This window comes from Rhinopithecus bieti, unplaced genomic scaffold (genome assembly GCF_001698545.2).
Source record: "Rhinopithecus bieti isolate Rb0 unplaced genomic scaffold, ASM169854v2 scaffold_66246, whole genome shotgun sequence".
Classification (NCBI taxonomy): domain Eukaryota; kingdom Metazoa; phylum Chordata; class Mammalia; order Primates; family Cercopithecidae; genus Rhinopithecus; species Rhinopithecus bieti.
In genome coordinates, this window is record NW_016826110.1 from 1,508,952 (window position 1) to 1,514,836 (window position 5,885).

Here is a 5,885-nt window from a genome sequence, read left to right on the forward strand (position 1 = left end):
AAAAAAAAAAAAAAAAAAAAAAAAAAATACAGGGTATGGATGAAACAGTCTCCAGAGAAATAGATATCATAAAGAAAAGACAATCATAATCCAGAAATGAAACAGACACTTAGCAAAATGCAAAATACACTGGAAAGTTTCGGCAATAGAATTGCACAAGTGGAAGAAAACATAAGAGCTCAAAGACAAGGCTTTTGAATTAACCCAATCCAACAGACAAAAGAGAATAAAAAAAGAACAAAGCCTCCAAAAATTTGGGAATTATTTAAATGACCAAATCTAAGAATAGTTGGTGTTCTGAGGAAGAAGAGAAATCTAAAAGTTAGGAAAACTTATTTGAGGGAACAATCAAGGAAAACTTCCCTGGTCTTGCCAGAGATCTAGACATCTAAATACAAGAAGCTCAAAGAACACCTGGGAAATTCATCGCAAAAAGGTCATCACCTAGGCACATGGTCATCAGGTTATTGAAAGTCAAGATGAAGGAAAGAATCTTAAGAGCTGTGAAGCAAAAGCATCAGGCAATCTATAAAGGAAAACCTATCAGATTTCCAGCAGTTTTCTCAGCAAAAACCCTGCAAGCGAGAAGCAACTGGGGTCCTATCTTTAGCCTCCTTAAACAAAATAATTATCAGCCAAGAATTTTGTATCTAGTGAAACTAAGCTTCATAAATGAAGGAGAGATAAAGTCTTTTTCAGACAAAGAAATGCTGAGAGAATTCGACACTACCAAGCTAGCATTACAAGGAGTCCTAAATCTTGAAACAAAATCTTGAAATACACAAAAATAGAACCTCCTTAAAGCATAAGTCTCACAGGATCTATAAAACAATAACACAATGAAAAAAACCCCAAGGTATTCAGGCAGCAACTAGCATGATGAATAGAATAGTACCTCACATCTCATTACTAACGTTGACTATAAATGGTGTAAATGGTCCACTTAAAAGATACGGAATAGTCAGAATGGATAAAGATGATTCAAGACTACTATGAATACCTTTATGGGCACAAACTAGAAAACCTAGAGGAGACGGACACATTCCTGGAAATATACAACCCTCCTAGATTTAACCAGGAAGAAATAGACATTCTGAACAGACCAATAACAAGTAGTGAGATTAAAAGAGTAATTAAAAAATTGCCAACAATGAAAGGCTAGGATCACATGGATTCAGAACTGAATTTGGTCAGACATTCAGAACTGAATTTGGTCAGACATTCAAAGAAGAATTGGGGCTGCGTGTGGTGGCTCACACCTGTAATCCCAGCACTTTGGGAGGCCAAGACAGATGGATCACCTGAGGTCAGGAGTTTGAGACCAACCTGGCCAACATGGTGAAACCCCATCTCTACTAAACATACAAAAATTAGCTGGGTGTGGTGGCAGGTGCCTGTAATCCCAGCTACTCGGGAGGCTGAGGCAGGAGAATTGCTTGAATCCAGGGGGTAGAGGTTGCAATGAGCTAAGTTCACACCATTGCTTTCCATCCTGGGCTACAAGAGCAAAACTCTATCTCAAAAAAAAAAAAAAAAAAAAAAAAAAAAAAAAAAAAAAAAAGAATAAAGAAACAAAACGAAAAGAAAAGAATTGGTACCAATCCTGCTGAAACTATTCCAAAAGGTAAAGAGAGAATCCTCCCTAAATCATTCTATGAAGCCAGTACTATCCTTATACTAAAACCAGGAAGGAACATAACAACAGCAACAAACTACATACCAATATCCCCAATGAACATAGATGCAAAACTCCGCAACAAAATACTAGCTAACTGAATTCAACAACATATTAAAGATAATGAACCATGATCAAGTATATTTCATGATGGGGATGCAGTGTTGGTTTAACATACACAAGCCAATAGATGAAATACACCACATAAACAGAAGTAAAAGCAAAAATAATGATTATCCCAATGGTTGCAGAACAAGCATTTGACAAAATCCAACAGCTTTTTGTGAGTAAAACCCTCAGCAAAATCGGTAAAGAAGGAACATAACTTAAGGTAATAAAAGCCATCTATGACAAACCCACAGCCAACATTATACTGAACGGGGAAACGTTTAAAGTATTTCCTCTAAGAACTGGAACAAGACAAGAATGCCCACTTTGACTACTTCTATTCAACACTACTAGAAGTCCTAGCCAGAGCAATCAGACAAGAGAAAGAAATGGCATTCAAATTGGTAAAGAGGAAGTCAAACTGTCACTGTTTGCTGATGATATGATCGTATACCTAGAAAACCCTAAAGACTCATTCAGAAAGCTTCTAGATCTGATAATGAACTCAGTAAAGTTTCAGGATACAAAATCAGTGTATACAAATAAATATCACTGTTATACACCAACAGCGATCAAGCTGAGAATCAAATTAAGAACTCAACCCCTTTTACAACAGCTGCAAAGAAAATAAAATATTTAGGAATATACCTAACCAAGGAGGTAAAAGATCTCTACAAGGAAAACTACAAAACACTGCTGAAAGAAATCACAGATGACACAAACGAATGGAAACATATCCCATACTCATGGCTGAGTAGAATCAATATTGTGAAAATGACCATGTTGCCAAAAGCAATCTATAAGTTCAGTGCAATTCCCACCATAATATCATCACCATTCTTCACAGAAGAAGAAAAAACAATCGTAAAATTCATGTGGAACCGAAAAAGAGCCTGCATAGTCAAAACGAGATTAAGCAAAAAGAACAAATCTGAAGGCATCACATTACCCGACTTCAAACTATACTACAGGCTATACTTACCAAAATAGCATGGTACTGGTATAAATATAGGCAGGTAGACCAATGGAACAGAACGGAGAACCCGGAAATAAAGCCAGATACTTATCGCCAACTGATCTTTGACAAAGCAAATGAAACCATAAAGTGGGGGAAAGCACACCCTATTCAACAAATAGTGCTGAGATAATTGGCAAGCCACATGTGGAAGAATGAAACTGGGTTCTCATCTCTCACCTTATACAAAAATGAATTCAAGATGAATCAAAGACTTAAATCTAAGACCCGAAACCATAAAAGTTCTAGAAGATAACATCAGAAAAACTCATGTAGACCTTGGCCTAAAGACTTCATGACCGAGAACCGAAAAGCAAATGCAACAAAAACAAAGATAAATAGATGGGACTTCATTAAACTAAAAAGCTTCTGCACAGCAAAAGAAATAATCAGCAGCATAAACAACTCATAAAGTGGGAGAAAATATTCAGAAACTATTCATCTGACAAAGGACTAATATTTAGAATCTACAAAGAACTCAAATCAGCAAGAAGAAACAAATAATCCTATCATAAAGTGGGCTGAGGACATGAGTAGACAATTCTCACAAGAAGATATACAAATGGGCCAGGTGCAGTGGCCTGTGCCTCTAATCCCAGCACTTAGGGAGGCCAAGGCAGGTGGATTTTTTGAGGTCAGGAGTTCAAGACCAGCCTGGCCAACATGGTGAAACCACATCTCTACTAAAAATAAAAAAAAAATAAAAAAAAAAAAATTATTGCGTGTGGTGGTGTGTGCCTGTAATCCCAGCTACTCAGGAGGCTGAGGTGGGAGGATTGCTTGAACCCAGGAGGCAGAGGTTGCAGTGAGCCAAGATTGTACCACTGCACTCCAACCTGGGTGACAGAGTGAGACCCTGTCTCAAGAAAGATAAAAAATAAAAAGGATATACAAATGGCCAACAAACATATGAAAAAATGCTCAACGTCACTAATCAGGGAAATGTAAATCAAAACCACAATGTGATACCACCATATTCCTACAAGAATGGCCATAATTAAAAAATAAAAAATAATAGATGTTGGTGTAGACACAGTAAAAAGGAAACAGTTTTACTCTTGTGGGAATGTAAACTAGTACAACCACTATGGAAAACAGTATGGAGGTTCTTTAAAGAACTAAAAGTAGAACTACCATTTGATCCAGCAGTCCCACTACTGAGTATCTATGCAGAGGAAAAGAAGTCATTATATGAAAGAGACACATGCACACGCATGTTTATAGCAGCACAATTCATAATTGCAAAAATATGGAACCAACCTAAATGCCCATCAACCAATGAGTAGAGAAAGAAAATGTGATATATATATATATATATATGGAATATGGAATACTACTATATATACATATATATATGGAATTCCATTTATATATATATAAATGGAATACTACTCAGCCATATAAAGGAATGAAATAACAGCATTCACAGCAACCTGGATAAAGTTGGAGACAGTTATTCTAAGTGAAGTAACTCAGGAATGGAAAACTGAACATCGTATGTTCTCACTTCTGAGTGGGGGCTAAGCTATGAGGATGCAAAGGCATTAAGAATGACATAATGGACTCTGGGGACTTGCAGGGAAGAGTGGGAGGGGGATGAGGGACAAAAGACTACACATTGGGTGCAGTGTACACTGCTCAGGTGATGGGTACATCAAAATCTCAAATCACACCTAAAGAACTTATCCATGTAACCAGATAACACCTGTTCCTTAAAAACTTGAAATAATAATTTGAAAAAAAAAGTAGCTTACTCAAAAAAGTTTTCTTTTGTGAATTGATGAGGACATAAAGTACAAATCAAGTAGGGAAAAAATTGAAATTGGTTCTTCACATGATACACAAAGATAAATTCCAGATGGAAAAAAGAACTTAAATATCAAAATAAGATGTTTAGTAGAACATATGGAAGTGAATATTTTTCTGATTCTGGGGTGTGGCAGGAGTTCTTAAACATAAAAAGGAAAAGTTTGGTCAAATTGACTATATTAAAATTAAGTCCTATTTATCAAAAAAATCCCTTAAAGATGGTGAAGACCGATTACAAACAGATAAATGTGTTATGCAATATAGATAACTAACAGTATCAAGAATATATAATGCACAATAAATCATTCAGAATAACCTGATAGGAAAATGGGCAAAAGATAAAAAACAGGCATTTCACAGAAGAGGAAACACATAGCCAACATAAGTTGAACCTGTGTTCACACTAGAGATATGCAAATCAAGACCATGTGAGATTTCAGTTGACATTTGAGTGACAAAAATTAATAAGTCTGATAATATCAATTGATACAGGGCAGGGCTTCTCTAGCTTCAGCAGGAATTATCTATGGATCTTTTTTTAAATGCATCATTTGATTTAGAGGATTTGGAGCGTGGCCTGAGATGCTGTATTTCTAACAGATTTTCAAGTAATGCTGATTCCACTGGTCTGTGGACTGCAATTTCAGTTGCAAAGTTGGAGAGTATGTAGATCAGCAGGATCTCTTAAATATGACAGGTCCATTTTTGTTGTTGCTGTCAACTGGCGGCCAGTCTTTGCTTCTTGAGGCTGCCTGCATTCCTTCTCAAGTTTCCATGGGCAACATGGAGGCTCAGCAGTGGCAGGTTGAGTCCCACTCATGCTTTGAATCTGTCAAACTCCCTCCTTCTGCTGCTGTTTTCTGATTCCAACTAGAAAAATTTTCTTTGCTTTTAAGGGTCCATGTGATTATATTGGGTCTAGTCAGATTATCCAGGATGATCTATATTTTGAGGTGTATAACCTTGGTTATATTTGCAAAATCCCATGAGCCATGTCATGTAACATTCACAGGATCCAAGGATTAAGGAATAGGCATCTCTAGGGGGATCATTCTGTTTACCACAATGAAAAATTATGATCTTTCGCTCAGTTCCTAGACTTGGACAAGTTCTCTGATGCAGATCTAATCAGTTTAAGGGTCTCCTTGATGAAGAACCCTGCAATAATACAGCAAATGTACACAGAGCAGCTGTCCAGGCTTTCTCAAAGGAATCTGTGCTCACTTGTCCAAGTAACAGTACACTGGAGAAAGGAATCTAACCAGATATTTCAAAGAT